We start from the raw sequence: 17959 nt of genomic DNA, 5'->3' as shown, positions 1-17959 counted from the left end.
CTGTGCAGGGCCACCCAGGACGGACGGGTCATAGTAAAGAGTACTGCCAAAACGTGGTCCACTGGAGGAGGCAATGGCAACCCACTCCAGAGTACTCTTGCCAAGAGAACCCCACAAATTATATGAGAAGGGAAAATGATATGACACCAGAAGATGAGCCCCCCAGGTCGGAAGGTGTCCAATATGCTACTGGGAAGAGCCGAGGGTAATTACTAATAGCTCCAGAAAGAATGAAGCAGCTGGACCAAAATGTAAATGATGCTCAGTTGTGCATGAGTCTGGTGGTGAAAGTAAAGTCCAGTGCTGCAAAGAATATTGCCTAGGACATGAATTTGAGCAAACTCCAGGAGACAATGAAGGACAGGGAAGCCTGGCATGCTGCAGTCCATGGGGTCACAAAGAGTTGGACACAACTTAGCGACTGAACAACAAAAATAAATACCCTATTTCTCTTAACTGTAATGCCAATTCCTTAGCTCCCTTCTATGGCTTGACTATCAGAGAAAAAAAAATTTCTTTTTGGTCACACCATGTGGCATGCAGGATCTTAGTTCCCCAACCAGGATTCAAGGCTGGATGCCCTGCAGTGAAAGCTCGGAGTCCTAACCACTGGAATGCCAGGCAAGTCCCAATGTTTTCAAGTCTGTCTTCAGAAATTCACCCTTCCGAGTACCCATTCATGTTAGGGATTTTCCCAGAACAAATTTTTCTTCCTCTTTTCATTCATCAAATATAAAAAATAAGGTTGTGTTGGTCCTGTCTCTTAATGTCTTTTTAAAGGAATTTAAAAATTAAAGTTTGGTCTAAAGGAATGAAAACAAAAAGCTAACATAAGCAAGTGAATGTAACTGCTGAAATGTTATAAAGGGGAGGAAGACAAGTGCAGGATACCCTGAGAATTTGTAACAGGTGGCGCCTACCGAACTGGGGGTGGGGGGCTTCCTTAGGGAGGTAGATGAATGAGAGAGACACTAGATTGAGACACTAGAATGAGAGAGACATAGGATTTGGTGACTGTTTAGGAGAGCTGAGAGAGGACCCCAGGTTTCTGCTAAGCAGCTGGTGGATGGCTGCACCATCTGGCAAAAAGGGAAACAACAACAGGAGGAGCAGCTGGCTCTCTGGGTCCAGAGTTCAGAAGCAGCTCTATGCTAAGGACACAGACCGGGAGCTCATGACCCTCCACATGGCAACTGAAGCCACGGGTGTGCGCAAGAGGAGGACCCAGGATGGAAGCCCGAAAAGCCAGAAATCTAAAGATCAGGAAGAAGGAGGAGCTGCAAAGAAAACATGGTAAGACTGAGACAGAGGAAGAAGACCCAGGATAGTAAGGTTGAAGTGCTTCCAAACAGGCATCAGATGAGATGGTGCCTGAACTTAAAACTGCTCTACCCCTGACCTGCAGTTGACCAGTTAACCTCTCTAAGCTTTAACTAGTTCCCATCTGTAAAATGAGGATAATGACAACACCTCACTCAAAGAGCTGTCAAAGGATTAAATGAGGCTTTCCCTGGTGGCTCAGCGGTAAAGAATCCGCCTGCCAACGCAGGAGACGTGGGTTTGACCCCTGACCGGGAAGATCCCACATGCTGTGTGGCAATTAGGCCGGTGCCACAACTACTGAGCCTGGGTCTAGATCCCGAGAGATGCAGCTAATGAAGCCCTGGCGCCCTAGAGCCCACGCTCCGCAACAAGAGAGGCCACTGCAATGAGAAGTCCGCGCATCGCAACGGAGAGCAGGCTCTGCCTGCCACAACCAGAGGAAGCCTGCACAGCAACCAAGACCCTGCGCAGCCCAAAATAAATAAACAAATACAATTTTACAGAATTAAGACAAAGTTCTACATTAATAAAACAAATTGCTTAAAAACAGAATGAAATGAGAACTCACACACAGAGCTGAAGCCAGTAATTACTCAGTGCTCACTGCTTGTATTAGGAGGGAGAGGTCCTGAGTGCTGAAGGTGGCTGAGACGTCAAGATGAAAACTGCAGAGTCACTGGGTTTATTTAATGTGTGAGTCACTGATGACTTTAGCAAGAACAGTTTTAATGGAGTGAGTGGTGGGGACAGGAGTCAGGTTGGAACTGGCTGAGAAGTTAAAGGCAAGGAAATGGAGATAGCTTTTTGAAAAGTACAGTTTCAAAGGAAATAGCAGCTAGAGGGGAATGTAAGGTAAGGGAAGTCTTATTTTTAAAGACAGGAGATACTCAACCTTTCTTGTATGTTGACTGGAAATTATACCAGTGAAGAGGAAAAGACGGATGAACACAGAGAAGGATAAGTTTCCTTTAACCTTTCTAAAAAAACCCAGGACATAAGATGAAGTTTCATAGTAAGACACTGTGGCCTGTACTGTCAAATTTTTTTATATTTAGTTATTAAAGATACATGCTTCTGAAGTATCTCTGGGTAAAATGATATAAGGCTTGCTTCAAAATATTCCAGGAATAACAAAAGGCAGGAAGGATAGTTGTGTTTTTTTTTAAGGTGAGATTGTTTTTAATTATTGAAACTGGAATGACAGGTATATGGGGGTTCCTTACACTCTTCTGCTTTTGCATATTTTCTGAAAACCTCCACACACACACAAAAAGGAAATGTTCTTTTTTTACAGCAGTCTTTGAGAAGTTGAGACAATGAAAAACATGAGAGGTGAATGAATACAGCCATTTATTTTCTGGGTCACGAGTTCTGTCCCACAGCACCCCACAGTGGGCACCCACAATTTCCTAAAATTTCAGTTAGCAAAGGGGATGCAACATGCAGCAGACAGTGGACGGCCGCTCTAGTCCCTTCGCTAGCTTCTGTCCAGCTATCAGCTCTCTTACCCACTAAGAGATACCTGGAACAGTACATTTCCTATATTAGGAAAACTGATTTCAATTTCTCTTTACTCTAAAGTTAGCTCTTGCTCTGCCATAATCTTTGCACACATCTTTCAAAATTCTCAAAACAAATGACTTCTCTTCAGAGGGAGTGTTTTCCAGAAGTTAAAAAATATCTTCGGGGGGAACAGGTCATATGCTCACATGGCACAAAAATCAAAACTACGTATAGTACACATTGATAAGTCTCACTTCCACCTCGCCTCCTCCCCCATAACCTCTTTACATAACCACTTTTATCAGTTTCTTCAGGAGCCTTCTAAAACACGTAATATAAACATACTACTTCTTACCATTTCTTCACACAAAAGAAAGGCCGTTAAACACACTGCTCCGTACTCCCGCACCTTTACCATACAGCCTAGAGATCTTTCCATATCAGCATACGGAGATCTTTATTTTTATTTTCTTTAAACATCTGCATAGTATTCCACTGTGTGGACATACCACATTTTTTGTTTTTTTCAAAAAGCAAATCCCTTGTTTCTAAAAATTCTGCTACAATTCTGTTATAAAGAGTTTTGTAAAGTTATACTCACAGTCACACACAAGAAATAACACATCTAACAGAGAATAAAGTTCCTGAAAATAAGGTTGTGGGACGGAGGAGGAAATGCAGCGTGATAAATGTGGTCAAGCTGCCCACCAGAGAGGTTTTATCATTTTGCACTATGACCAGTAACAGACCAGTGTCTCTGTTTTCCAAAGTCTTGACAACAGTGAATGTTGTCCAACTTTTGAATTTTTTTTTAACCAATCTAACAGATGAAGATTCATATTTCAATATGGTTTTCATTTGTGTTAATTATTTTTGTGATGCAATTAATTTCAAAGTAAATTAAAGTGAGATTGAGTAGCTTTTCATATGATTAAGAGCCTGATCTATAAAGCATGAAATGAGCGTGCGTGCGTGCGTGCGTGTGTGTGTGTGTGTGTGTGTGTGTGTGTGTGTGTGTCTGTGAGTAGGAGGAGGAGGACGTGACTTCTCTTTTGCTAGTGTTTTACTTGGATGACTTTTTTCGTACCCTTCACATTCTGAAGCATATTGTCATTCCCTAAAAGGTAGATTAAATGTTTAAACTTGTCAAACTCCATGTCTTAAGTCTGATACTATTGTTTCCTTGCTATAACTGTCAAATCAATACAGACTCTCCAGAGACATCACTTAAGACTTCTATAAGTCTGGGATGAAGTTTTGTTAAACCAGCCTTCCCTCCTCCACAGATTCCCTGTGCTCTGCTCTGCGTGACTGACTATACTGAGTCACTGATGTTCTTCACAATCTACTTTTCAAGGTGAAGTCTTGGCCATGTGCAAAATATCTTATGAAGAGGCTGATTAGCACTACTAGTTCTCATCTCCATTTCCTGGCCCTGCACACTACCCACTAGAGAGCTAAATGCATGGTTTCATTTAATGCTTTCTTCTATACTGGACCATTTTATTTTCCAAATAAATCTGTACTAAGGAAATCTGGTTAAAGCTGACTCGTAATATAGTTCATGGCATAATTTATAATAAAACTTCAAAAACTTTTAACAACTTTGCAAACTGTACCAAATTTCACATAATTATAAGTTATGATTTATTTCACAGTATTATTTGAAATTTCATATACTTTCAACTCAACCTACCACAATGGCAGTTTTACATAAAGCCTTTAACAAAAAGTATTATAAAACACAGAACATGAATTAAAATCGAAGTCCAGTGGTCTACCTTACTTTACAGTCTATCCTATAGTTCAGATTCCACCAAAGCATCAACAGGCATGTATCATTTCTCAGACCCTCCAACAAGGTGTCTGTTTCCAGGGACTCTGGACTCACATTAAAGACAGGAATTATTCTACACTCTGAAGTAAAAGGAATTCTTACAGAAATGCAAATAGAAACTAAATACATGCATCTGAGACACACTGAGATCATGTTAGCCAAATGTACTCAAAACAGACTCGAAGACTTGGCCAAATGAGGCAGGGGTATAGGTCAGCTGTTGAGCTGCAATATTTTATGTGGTTATTATGAAAACCATTAATTCTTTAACTACATTCCCCCAAGCCTTAATAGACAAAGACAAAGAGCTACCAGAAAGTTCTCGCATGTGTAAGGTTATATTCCACACCCTAAGATTTTTAGAACCATACTGGATTTTAGTAGCTGCTCTAGAGTCAAGCATCTATTTCTAGCTGCTTTACCAGCAAGTGCTTAGACACATATCCTGCTAAAAATCATGCCAAACCGAGACACAGAGAGTACTGTTCTATAACGTGTCCTGTGTGTCAGCCTTCCAGCTATACAATGAAAGCATTCTTGTCCACCCAACAAACCAAGTCACTACTATTCCAACCCTGCACAGTGACTGAGAATAGCACTTGGCAAATTTTTTTGGTCTTGAGACCATCTACACTCGTAAAATTAAGGACCCTGAGAACTTCTGTTCCTATAGGTTACATCTACTGATATTTATAACACTAGAAATTAAAAGTGAGAAAAGTTTTAAATGTTTATTTACTAATTCACTTAAATATAATAAAACCATTACAACATGAGCACATGAATTACCTTTCTAAAGGACAGATAACAGTTTTCCAAAACAAAAAATTTAGATGAGGGGCATCCTTTTACGTTTTCATAAACCTCTTTAATGTCTGACTTAAGTAGAAGTCAGCCAGATTCTCATAATTGCTTCTGCATTCAATCTGTTTTGTATGTTACTTCAGTTGAACTTTATGGGGGGGGGGGGGGAGGAAATCTGGCCTCACATAGATGGGTAGCTGGAAAGGGGAAGAACATTGGAATCATCTTTTCAGATAACTACGGATACTCTTCTTTGATACTACCCTAAACTTCAACAAGTCGTCATTTCTTACAGGTTACTTGAAATGTGAAATCTGAAACCTTGTCTGTGAATTAACAAAAAAAACTATTACATTAAAATCTCATGGACTATGCTATCAAATGGTTCTTTAACCATGGGTGATTCTGTAACATCACACACTGGTCACTAAGTCATGCAGCTCCTCCAGATGTTGTCACATGTTGTCATATTTCATTACACAATATCTGAAAAACCTCATTTGTTAATTTCACTCTTGAGGCTAATGATAATGGGAGCAAAATTTTCAAAATGCCTATTTTCATGCAAATTTTATCACTGGCAAAAATAACTCCCCCCCCCCGGCCCCCACCGAAGTGACAGGCTCACTTTATCCATTTGTGAGAAACTGTCAGCCACACACTGAAGTGTGAATAACTCCATAGTTTATCTACTATTTATTCTTCAAGTGAAAATGGTGTCCCAAGAAAACAGTAGCTAGTTCAGCTAGCATTGTGAATGACCCCCCAAGTTTGTTTGTTTGTTTTTTTAAAGAAAACTAATGGTACTTTTACTATATAGCTGAAGTGCTTAACAATAACTTTTTGGGTTTTGTTTGTTTTGCTTTGCTTTAAGCTGAAGTATATAGTTGACTTACAATATATTAGTTTCAGGTGTTCACAGATCACACACCATACAAAGTTATAAAACACTGACTACATTCCCCGTGCTGTATATTACGCCGCTGTGACTCGTTTATAACTGCTGGTTTCTACCTCTTAATTCCCGTCACCTATCTTGCCTCTTTCTCCCTGTGCTAACCACTAGTTTGTTTTCTGTTTTGTTACATTTGTTTGTTTGGTTCTTTATATTCCACATATGGTATTTATCTTTTTCTGTCTGATTTATTTTACTAAGCAAAACACCCTCCAGCAGGTCCATCCTTGTTGTCACAAATGGCAAGATTTCATTCTTTTTTATGGCTTAGTAATATTCCACAGTGTGTGGGTATGTATGTATACACAGGTCGCCACATCTTCTTGAGCCATTCATCTATCAGTGGGCACTTAGGTTACTTCCACATCTTGGGTACTGTTGATAAGGCTGCTATGAGCATTAGGGTGCATTACCTTTTCAAATTAGTTTTTTTGTTTTCTTTGGATGAACAGCCAGAAAAGGAACCGCTGGTTCATATGGTAGTTCTATTTTTAATTTTTTGAGGAACTTCCATACTGTTTTCCAAGGTGGCTGCATCAATTTACATTCCTACCAACAGTGCGAGAGGGTTCCTTTTTCTCTACATCCTCGCCAACTCTTGTTATTTCTTGTCTTTTTGATGACAGTGATGCTGACAGGGGTGAGTGGTATCTCACCATGGTTTCAATTTATATTTTCCTGATGATTAGTCTCAATGAGCACCTTCTCATATGCCTGTTGACCATCTGTATATCTTCTTTGGAAAAGAAGGTCCTCTGACCATTTTTTTTAATAAGGGGAAATTTTGCATTTTATTAGAGAAAAACAAGTGTGCTCAAGCACTGAGATTTAATAAAAGCAATTTTCACTGCTTCACCCTAAGTGAAACTTTTCTCTGTTTAAAGCAGTATGTGCATGGTGGTGAAGAATACAACGATTACTAGTTCAGCTTGATTTGTGTTACAGCATCGCAGTGATTTTTTTTCCCTTTTTAACCCACCACTGCTTTTCACCGTAAGGAAAAAAAAATGTCAAAATGAAAAAGACAAATAAGTAGCATTATAAAAACAGTCTGACCCTGTAGATTCCCTGATATGGTCTGAGTAAACCCTAGTGATCCACTGGTCACAATCTGAGAACTGCTGACTATATAAACTACTCCTTTTTCTCATATGCAATTCTAACAGATCACAAGACAGCAGGGTAGCTACAATTTGTTTTCTGTTTTGCAAAACATCTGACTTCAAATACAACATGCAAAATATTACTTGCATTCCAGCACTAAGAAACAGTACAATCTTTCCCTTAACAGTGAAATACACTGAAACAGAATTTAATTTGTATTTTTATCTAAAATATTATCTATCATAATGTTCACGGTAATGGTCTTTCACATTTTTTTCTTATTTTCAGGGAAAAAAAAGCCAAGCATGTATTCTAAACATAGTAATGGAAGAAGGATCTTATCAGATGAAATTTTAACAAATCCTCATGTGTAAGATACAAAACAAAGAACAAAGCTAGTGCAGGTGATGGAATTCCAGCTGAGCTATTTCAAATTCTAAAAGATGATGCTGTGAAAGTGCTGCACTCAATATGCCAGCAAATCTGGAAAACTCAGCAGTGGCCACAGGACTGGAAAAGGTCAGTTTTCATTCCAATCCCTAAGAAAGGCAATCCCAAAGAATGTTCAAACTACTGCATAATTTCACTCATCTCACATGCTAGCAAAGTAAAGCTCAAAATTCTCCAAGCCAGGCTTCAATAATACATGAACCAAGAACTTCCAGATGTTCAAGCTAGATTTAGAAAAGGCAGAGGAACCAGAGATCAAATTGCCAACAACCCACTGGATCGCTGAAAAAGCAAGAGAGTTCCAGAAAAACATCTATTTCTGCTTTATTGATTATGCCAAAGCCTTTGACTGTGTGGATCACAACAAACTGTGGAAAATTTTTCAAGAGATGGGAATACGAGACTACCTGACCTCCCTCTTGAGAAATTTGTATGCAGGTCAAGAAGTAACAGTTAGAACTGGACATGGAACAACAAACTGCTTCCAAATAGGGAAAGGCATACGTCAAGGTTGGATACTGTCACCCTGCTTATTTAACTCGTAGGCAGAGTACATCATGCGAAATGCTGGGCTGGATGAAGTACAAGCAGGAATCTAGACTGCCGGGAGAAATATCAATAACCTCAGATATGCAGATGATACCCCCCTAGTGGCAGAAAGCGAAGAACTACTAAAGAGCCTCTTGATGAAAGTGAAAGAGGAGAGTGAAAAAGTTGGCTTAAAGCTCAACATTCAGAAAACTAAGATCATGGCATCTGGTCCCATCACTTCATGGCAAACAGATGGGGAAATGATGGAAACAGTGACAGACTTTACTTTGGGGGGCTCCAAAATCACTGCAGATGGTGACTGCAGCCATGAAATTAAAAGATGCTTGCTCCTTGGAAGAAAAGCTATGACCAACCCAGAGAGCATATTAAAAAGCAGAGACATTACTTTGCCAACAAAGTTCCATCTAGTCAAAGCTATGGTTTTTCCAATAGTCGTGTATGGATGTGAGAGTTGAACTATACAGAAAGCTAAGCACCGAAGACTTGATGCTTTTGAACTTTGTATTGGAGAAGACTGTTGAGAGTCCCCTGGACTCCAAGGAAATCAAACCGGTCAATCCCAAAGGAAATCAATCCTGAATATCCATTGGAAGGACTGATGCTGTAGCTCCAATACTTTGGCCACCCAATGTGAAGAACTGACTCACTGGAAAAGACCCTGATGCTGGGAAAGATTGAAGGCGGGAGGAGAAGGGGACGACAGAGGATGAGATGGTTGGATGGCTGGCATCGGTGACTCGATGGACATGAGTTTGAGTGAGCTCTGGGAGTTAGTGATGGACTCGAGAGAGAAGCCTGGCATGCTGCAGTGCATGGGGTCGCACACAGTTGGACGCAACTGAAGATATAGAAAATAAGACAGTAATTTAGGACGGTTACAATCTAGTAAAGAGACACTGTACAAGGCAAGGTGGAAGAATTTAACATTTAATAGAGAAATTTGGAAAGCTGGGTTACTTTCCAAAAGAGGGTGAGATGGGGTTTGGGAAGACTGGAATTCAAATATGATCTGTATTTTTTTAGCTGTCCTTTCAGATGAATTAAGGTATGGAAGTTAGCTGCTGTTTCCTATGTGAAAAGCAGTATTAGTAACCAAAATAGCAGCATTTACCTGCAATAGTGTTTAGTGCTGAATCAAGACTCTCAATTGATGTGATGTGACTAAATAAATCTTAAAATATATATATATGTAATTGCAATGTTGTTGATGCTTAGTTTTAGAAAAACTTCATCTTTAATTGTGGCTCTTTGAAATAAAATCCTACTCTAAAGGAATGTTATATTTAATTGTAAAACATAAGCTTCTAGCATTTGGTTAAAAATAAAAAAGTATAGCCAAATCAGAAATCACAAAAACTTCGTCCTTTTCTTAACATGTACACCACAATCTTAAACACAATTTTTAAAAAACTTACGTGTTATTTTAAAAATTCAAATAATAAAGAAATGTGAAATACTGAGTCCCATTTTTAATAAAAGGAGGATTATGTGATATATTGGTCTTCAGGATGCTTCTTCCTGTACAGTTTTCCAAGCTGTTCTTTTAATTTCTTCATAGCAGAGTGAATTATATGTGCATGTTTACAGCAGCTTTATCCAAAACTGACAAAAACTGGAAACAATCCAAATACCATCAACTAGTGAAAGGATAAACTGTGGTACCTTTATACAGTGGAGAAGTACTGGGCAATAAAAAGCCACCAACTCTTGAGCGATGCACTGTGGATGAATCTCTAATGCACTATGCTTAGTGAAAGAACCCAGACTCAAAGCACTACAAATATACCCTATCTGTATGACATTCTAAAAAAATCTCATGGGAGAAAAGAGACAAATTTCCAGGGGCTGGGAGGAAGGGATGATTACAAAGGAGCATAAGGGAACTTTTGGGGGCAATGGAAACATTCTATTTCTTGACTATGATGGTTGGGCCAAGACTGCTTGTTGTGAAAAGCCACAGAACTCTACAGCTACAAAAAAGTGATTTTTACTGTTTGTAAATTGTACCTTAAGAAATCTGACTTTAAGAAAAGTAGGGAGAAAAGGGATGACTGGTTGATGTATTAAGAACAGATTACAGAAGCAATCTAAGTGTTCATCAACAGATGAATGGATAAAGAAAACATGGAAAATATATATTTTATATAAAAATATATAAACAAAATGACTACTCATAGAATGAAATTTTGTCATTTGTTAACAACATGAATGGACCTGTATTATGCTAAGTGCAGTAAGTCAGACAGAGAAAGATAAATACTGTAATGACATGTAAGTGCACATGTGGAATCAAAAAAATACAGCTAGTGAATAAAATATAAGAAAAAAGAAACACAGATATAGAGAACACACTAGTGGTTAACAGTAGGGGCAGGGACAGGGAAGGAGAAGATGGTAGAGGATTACAAGGTACAAACTACTATGTGTAAAGTAAGGAAGCTCCAAAGATACATAGTGCAACACAGGGAATACAGTCAATTTACAGTAATTATAAGTGGACCAAAACCTTTAAAACTGTGAATCACTATGTTGTACACCTAAAACTTATAGAAATATTGTACATCAACTATATGAAAATAAATACTATCAACCTGGAGGGTGGGGAACAGACTCTAGTGGTGGTAAGGCAGAAGCAGAGAGGATGGCTACTGTGGTAATCCAGGCACATGTGACAGAAGGTGGCTGCACAGGGTGAGTTACGGTAGTGATGAGAAGTGATCTGATTCCAGTTCTGTGTTGAGACAAAGCTCTGCAGAATTTCCTGGTAAGAGTGAATATGGAGCAGGAGAGAAAAAGGAGCAAAGGATTTGATTACCATGGTTTTAGTCCAGTCAAGTGGAAAGATGGAGCCACTGTCAAGGGAGATGGGAAGGCTACAGATGGAACAAGTGTGTGTGTCTGCCGAAGTGGGCACAGGAGTTGTGGAGCGGGGATCAGGAACTCAGTTCTAAGTTCTAGTCTGCTACAAAACAGACATAATGCCATTACTTAAACTCATGGTTTGTTTTTTCTGTAAACACCACTGCATTCCCCATTTCAGTCGGAAGTCCTACTATGTAGACTTTGTTGTGACTCTACAGGGAAGCCCAGCCACCATACAGTTCTGCTCACTGCAGTTTGAAGAATTTACCAGTTCTCACCCCCAAGTTAAACCTGCTCCTCTTACCAAAGGGATAAATGGGTTCACGATCTTTGGCTCCTTTAATCAGGTTCCACTCACACCCCTGTAGAAGAAATTCCTCCATGTTACTATTTCTGTATTTCACTCCTTATGTTAAATGCTTACCCCACCAGTTTATGTGAAGGAGAGGTTGTATACTTCAAGAGTTCATATCTGAATCACTTATATTTCTCATACAGTTTTTCCTTCCTATCATGGAGTTTTTAATTTCCACTAATAAAGTGCATGCTTAATAGAGACAAAAACAGCTTCTCATTTCTGCCATCTCTTAGCAATTCCTCTGAAGTTCTGTAGCTCCCGATCCTTTCTGCAGGGGCTCTCTATTCTCTCCTTTACACTGACTATCATTTTAACCTGAGAGTTGAAAAGACAGAAAAAGCTACTATAGATTCCTACTGAAAGGTTTCTTCTCTGAAGGGATGCCAGTCCTGTCTCTGATGGTAGCACTGTCACCTAGAAACCAAAATTCTCAGCTGACATAACATTTCCAGGCTAATCTAATTCCTAGGAAACTACTGGGCACAGTTCAATCCATAAACACCATCAGCACACTTGCCTTTACACCACCACCAATCCTAACTCTCCAACTGTGAATTCCTAATTGTAATTACAGCTGCTTGGTTTCACTGACCATTTAGTACGTCTAGGGTGCTGCGCTATGTGCTTTGAATAAATCAGTCCATGTAACACTCAAAATAATTCTGTGTCAAGGTTATCATTACTGTTAATCCTATTTTACACATGCCAAATTAGCTTTCAATTTACAGTAACATTCATAAAAACAGGAGGTATTAAGCCAACCTTAGAAATAAAATAGGCACCAAGTACTTAAAATTTGGTTTGAATGTCCAATATTTAGGCCGTATTCTAAGGAGTATGGCATTTAATTAATCCCCAAAGGATCATGAAAGATCGGTCTTTGCCTTAGACTATTATTTCCTGGCTCTAATGTTTGAAAGGAAAAAAGAAAAATAGAGGTATGCCCCCTCTGAGAGAAAACAGGTTGTTTGAAAATGTCAAGTTGCTCTCACAGCAGTTCAGGGCTCACTATACTGCACAGGCAACTTGTTTCCACATTGCTGCTTAATATAAGAGATCTGATTGCAAGGAAGACTCTTCAAAAAACAGGGCCTTGGGACAGATGTTTTACTGAGCCCTTCCGAAGTACAAGGGGTACTTTATGAATGTCAGCCCTGTGGCAATATGGTGATGACTCTCGGCTCATGACCTCAAGACTACCTTCTAAATGGGAAGAGAAAACACACATCAACAACTCAAACTCTAAGTGACCCAGCAAGAGAGCTAAAATTCAGTTAAAAGGAACAATACACCAACGACAGGAGAGGAGGAAGAGACTACTTCCGACCGCAGAGTTCAATTTAGCCTCTTTTAAAGAGGTAATATTTGAGTTTTTCTCAAAAGATGAGTGGGGCCTGGATATGCGGAAACCAACGGGGAGAAGAACATTGAGAAGCAAAGGCTACAAAGAGGAATGTGGCAAAACGACAAGGAAGTGTGGAGTGTGCTAAGTACTTGGAGGTAACCTAGAGCAGAGGGACCAGAGGGGAAACAGAGAAAACAAGACCAGTTAGGCTGTGGCCTGACAGGCAACAGGCCTTAGAAAAGGGGGAGTGACCAGGAGACAGGGTGGACAGAAGACTATGAATCACTTTAAGAGGTAGAGGACAGGCAGAAAGGACAGCACTTGGCAGCTGACTTGATACAGTGGAGTAAGAGAGAAATAGGAGCAAACCGGGTAAATAAGAGGGTGGTAGTACAGTAAGAAAAATAAGCAGGAAGCAAAGGAGGAGAAAGAGATACATGTGAGAAGGACAGGGAAAAGAGTGTTTTTCTTTATATACTGAGCTTCAAGTGACAGACAGCGATGGAAGTGGTGAGATCCACTTCTATTTGTTTTACATAATTCAAGTGGGCTGCCAATGTGGGGCTAGAGCTCAAAACTGAGATTTCATCTTAACATACACATATGAAAGGTGATTATAAATTTGCAGAGCCCTGACCTATGAAGGATGAGATGGTTAGAGAGCATCACCAACTCAATGGACATGAATTTGGGCAAACTCCAGGATGCACTGGAGGACAGCAAAGCCTAGAGTGCTGCAGTCCCTGGGGTTGCAAAGAGTCAGATGTGACTCAGCAACTAAACAACAACCTTTGAAGACTCAGAATAAACATGTGTCATGGATTAGACACTTTCACTTACATTCTCCTTTAATCCTAATGAGATAATACTTATCTCACAAGATTACTTATCACTATTTCCTGAAATTTTAATACTTGGCCTATCAATTCTTCCTAGCTCGTGAGTTCACAGTTAGAACTTGTTTATGTTCCCCACAGTCTGGAACGCAGAAACAAAGCAAACCCCACCAGGCTGAGTTTTAAAAGTATTCAGTCCATAATGGGCAGACAAGCTAGTGTATGAGAGTCTGAGTTCATTTTTACTCCTCCGAGCTCCCTGATCTCTTTAGCGCCATCACGTGCACTACCCAATTTCAAGCCAAGTGTGCCACGCATGGTTAATAAGGGGCCGCAGTAGTGAGAGGGGGGAACGCCGCCCTCTGCAGTACCCTTTGAGACACTGCAGAAAAGATCAGAGGTGGGGCCATGACAGCACCCACCTGGACACCTAACATTCAGGAGGTGGGCAGCAAAAGAGGACCATGGATGTTGCCACAGAAGGAGAAGTCTACTTCTCCTTCTCCTTTGCTGTAGCACAGTCTACTACAACAAAGGAAGACATTTCTCCCGATGGCCTATGTGACACTGCCTTCTGCAATTTTAAAACTATAATTCTCTTTTCCTACCAGAGTAAACGGGGATAAGTTGTACTCTTCTCACCATTATGAATGGTATGAAAAGCAGTAAATCAAGGTCTTAAACTACTCTGGTTTAACCAAAGATAGAAACAACCTTTTGGGTCTCCCTTTCCATAATTTTGTGTTTCATTAATGAATAATAAAACAAGTACTTATCTGTGTACACGGAGGGTAAAACATGCCAAAAATACACAGTAATAAATCTTCCACATCATCACATGGATCTGATGTGTCTTTAAAAAAAGTACAAGCCTCCAATAACTGAAACATACATTTCAGAATTACAATACTTTAGAGATGGAAGAGAACTGGTCTACAATTATTTTATAGCAATGAAAAATGAAGTTCAGGCAGCTTACTTAGCTTGTTGCTTTAATATTTTCTTCTGGTTTTGAACTTCAATGTTATCACCAGAGGGGTTTATATACCAGTTATTAGTGAATATCTTTTCTGTTCTGTTGGACCACAATATCCTGGAAAATAGGGACCCTGTTCTAATTTTCCTTTAATGATATCCAACAGAGTGTCTTATACATACAGAAAGAAAGTGAAAGTGAAGTTGCGCAGTTGTGTCCGACTCTTTGTGACCCCATGGACTGTAACCTACCACGCTCCTCTGTCCATTGGATTTTCCAGGCAAGAGTACTGGAGTGGGTTGCCATTTCCTTCTCCAGGGGATTTTCCCGACCCAGGGATCAAACCCAGGTCTCCCACATTACAGGCAGACGCTTTACTGTCTGAGCCTCCAGGGAAGTACAGAGTGCACAGAAAATGTCCGTGAAATCAGTCATCACTCAGAAAGGACGGAAGGAAGGAAACTCTCAGCCAAATAACATATTGTTCTAAAGCTCAGAGTGAAAAACTCCTTTCTGTAACGGCAACCACACTACTTAACCAACCTCCTGATTCACAAAGGCTAAGCATGTAGTCCTCACTGAGCAGTAGCTCTGGTTCTCTCTCATTTCACAAATTCTATGGCAGCTTACTCCTTACAGTTGAGTACATGATAGAGAATTCTTCCAGTGAAGTCCAGAATCTCTAACCTTTAACTTACTCCGCGGCCACTCACAGCAAAACAAAGGAAGCGTAACATGTGACAGTCAAAAAAAACCTTAAGAGAAAACGCTTTTCTGGTTTCAAATCCTCTCATGAAGTGAGGGTCTCTTTCCTTCTACAATATTATTCCCTCTTAAAAGATCTTTTATGGGAAGTTGAAAATACCTTGGGGAAAAAAAAAAACAATTTCCTTACGTCTTACCCAAAAAGCTTAATGAAAAAACAAAATTCTGTATGGTCTCTTAAAGTAAGTAATATAGAAAGCTGGAATGATGTATACAAAAAGGCCCTGGTATTGTAAGATCACAAGAAAACAGCTAACCTGGGAAAATAAAGAGAGGTGAACCATTCCTAACATCTTAACAGCCACTTCAAGCAACCACTTGTTCTGCAAATACCACAGGCCCCCTGGGAATTCTTAGATCTGGTTGGTAACTTGAACTTAGCAACTTGTCTTGCAAAGGAACTGTTTTTCTATTTGAAACAGGCATTAATGGAAGAATATTATGTAATCTTACCATATTCTTTCCACTTTTTATGGAATTCAAACGAATTCATGACTCAAAACGGAGATACCATTTACAACAGATCCAAGCAGACACATGCGCTGTCACTATCTTATCTGGAGCTCACAAAGCCGGCCACCAGCAATGCTGCTCATCTCTGCACAAGCCTGCAGTTCCTCCCACCAAGAGGCAGAGTAGATTTCCCCTCCCCGTGAGCCCTGCTTACCCCTGTGATCGCTCCACCAACAGACTGCTACAGAAGTGAGGCTGTGCCAATTTGGGGCCTAGCTCAAAACAGACTTGGCAGCTTCCATTTTTGCTCTCTTGAAGCCCAAAGCTGGCAAGTAAAGAAGTCCAGGCGCTACTGCAAGAAGCCAAGAGGCCATGTGGAGAGAGGCCCTGTAGCAGAACAGACTACACGAGAGGCTGTGGGGAGGAGCATTAGACACCTTAACGGAAAGCCAGCACTGAGGCTCCAGGCATGTGGCTGACCCCACCTTGGATTCTCCAGTCCCGGTAGAAGCCAGCAGATACCACATGGAGCAAAGACAAACCAACTCAACTGAGACCAGCCCCAACTGCAAATCCACAGAGCAAACACACTCTTTCTGAAAGGACAGAATTTAGAAATGGTGGACAGTGGTTGCCAGTGGTTAGGAATGGAAGCGAGGGTAGCAGATCAGCATCAAGGAGGAGGTGGGTGTGGGGTATGCTCATAAAAGGGCCACATGAGGGGCACTTTTTAATTTTTTAAACTATTTAAAAAATATTTATTTATTTGGTTGCTCCAGATCTTAGTTGCGGCACGCAAGATCTTCAGTTGCGGCATGGGGTGATCTAATTCCCTGACCAGGGATTGAACCCCTGAGCTCATGGTGTGAAGCCACTGGTCCACCAGGGACAAGGGTACTTTTTTAGTGTTAGTCCTGCTCAGAACCTTGGCTTGGTGGTGGCTATACAGACACAGGTGATAAAACTGTGCAGACCTTAACACATACACATGTGCACACATACCTGTGCAGATAAAACTGATAAAATCTGAGTAAGCTCAGTGGATTGTATCAATGCCAATATCCTGACTGCGAAACTACACTACAGTTTTACAAAACTTACCAATGGGAGAAACTGGGCAAAGGAGACATGGGATCTCTCTACATTATTTTTTTACTTTTTTTTTTTTTAACAACTGTATGTGAATCTACAATTATCTCAAATTTAATGCCAATTAAAAACGGTTATTTTAAGCTATGAAATTTTGAAGTGGTTATATAGTAATAGATAAGTGACACAGAGCAGTAAACTTTAAAATAACTAACAGCTCAGCTTTATAAGGGAGAAGGCAATGGCAACCCACTCCAGTACTCTTGCCTGGAAAATCCCATGGACAGAGGTGACTGGTAGGCTGCAGTCCATGGGGTCGCTAAGAGTCGGACACGACTGAGCGACTTCACTTTCACTTTTCGCTTTCATGCACTGGAGAAGGAAATGGCAGCCCACTCCAGTGTTCTTGCCTGGAGGATCCCAGGGACAGGCGAGCCTGGTGGGCTGCCGTCTATGGGGTCGCACAGAGTTGGACACGACCAAAGTGACTTAGCAGCAGCAGCTTTATAAGAGAAAACTTAAGGGCGTGCTCAGTTGTGTCTGACTCTGCAACTTGCAACTCTTTGCGACCCTATGGACTATAGCCCGCTAGGCTCCTCCTCTATGGGTTGCCATTTCCTTCTCCAAGGAATGTTCCCAACCCCGGGATCAAACCTTCATCTCCTGCATTGGCAGATCCTGCAATGGCAGGTGGCTTCTTTACTGCTGCTGCCAGGGAAGCCCCAAGAGATTTACTGGGTATGAAAC

At 40.5% G+C, this 17959-nt stretch overlaps 1 protein-coding gene across 3 annotated transcripts in view; it reads right to left on the bottom strand.

Annotated features, from left to right (window-relative positions):
* The window catches only part of SPPL3 (signal peptide peptidase like 3), a 95689-nt gene that overhangs the window by 31040 nt on the left and 46690 nt on the right, over window positions 1-17959 (bottom strand). The gene's annotated exons all lie outside the window — the stretch shown is intronic.

This window comes from Dama dama, chromosome 5, assembly GCF_033118175.1.
Source record: "Dama dama isolate Ldn47 chromosome 5, ASM3311817v1, whole genome shotgun sequence".
Classification (NCBI taxonomy): domain Eukaryota; kingdom Metazoa; phylum Chordata; class Mammalia; order Artiodactyla; family Cervidae; genus Dama; species Dama dama.
The sequence above is the reverse complement of the archived record's forward strand: the minus strand, read 5'-3'. Positions and strand labels throughout refer to the sequence as shown.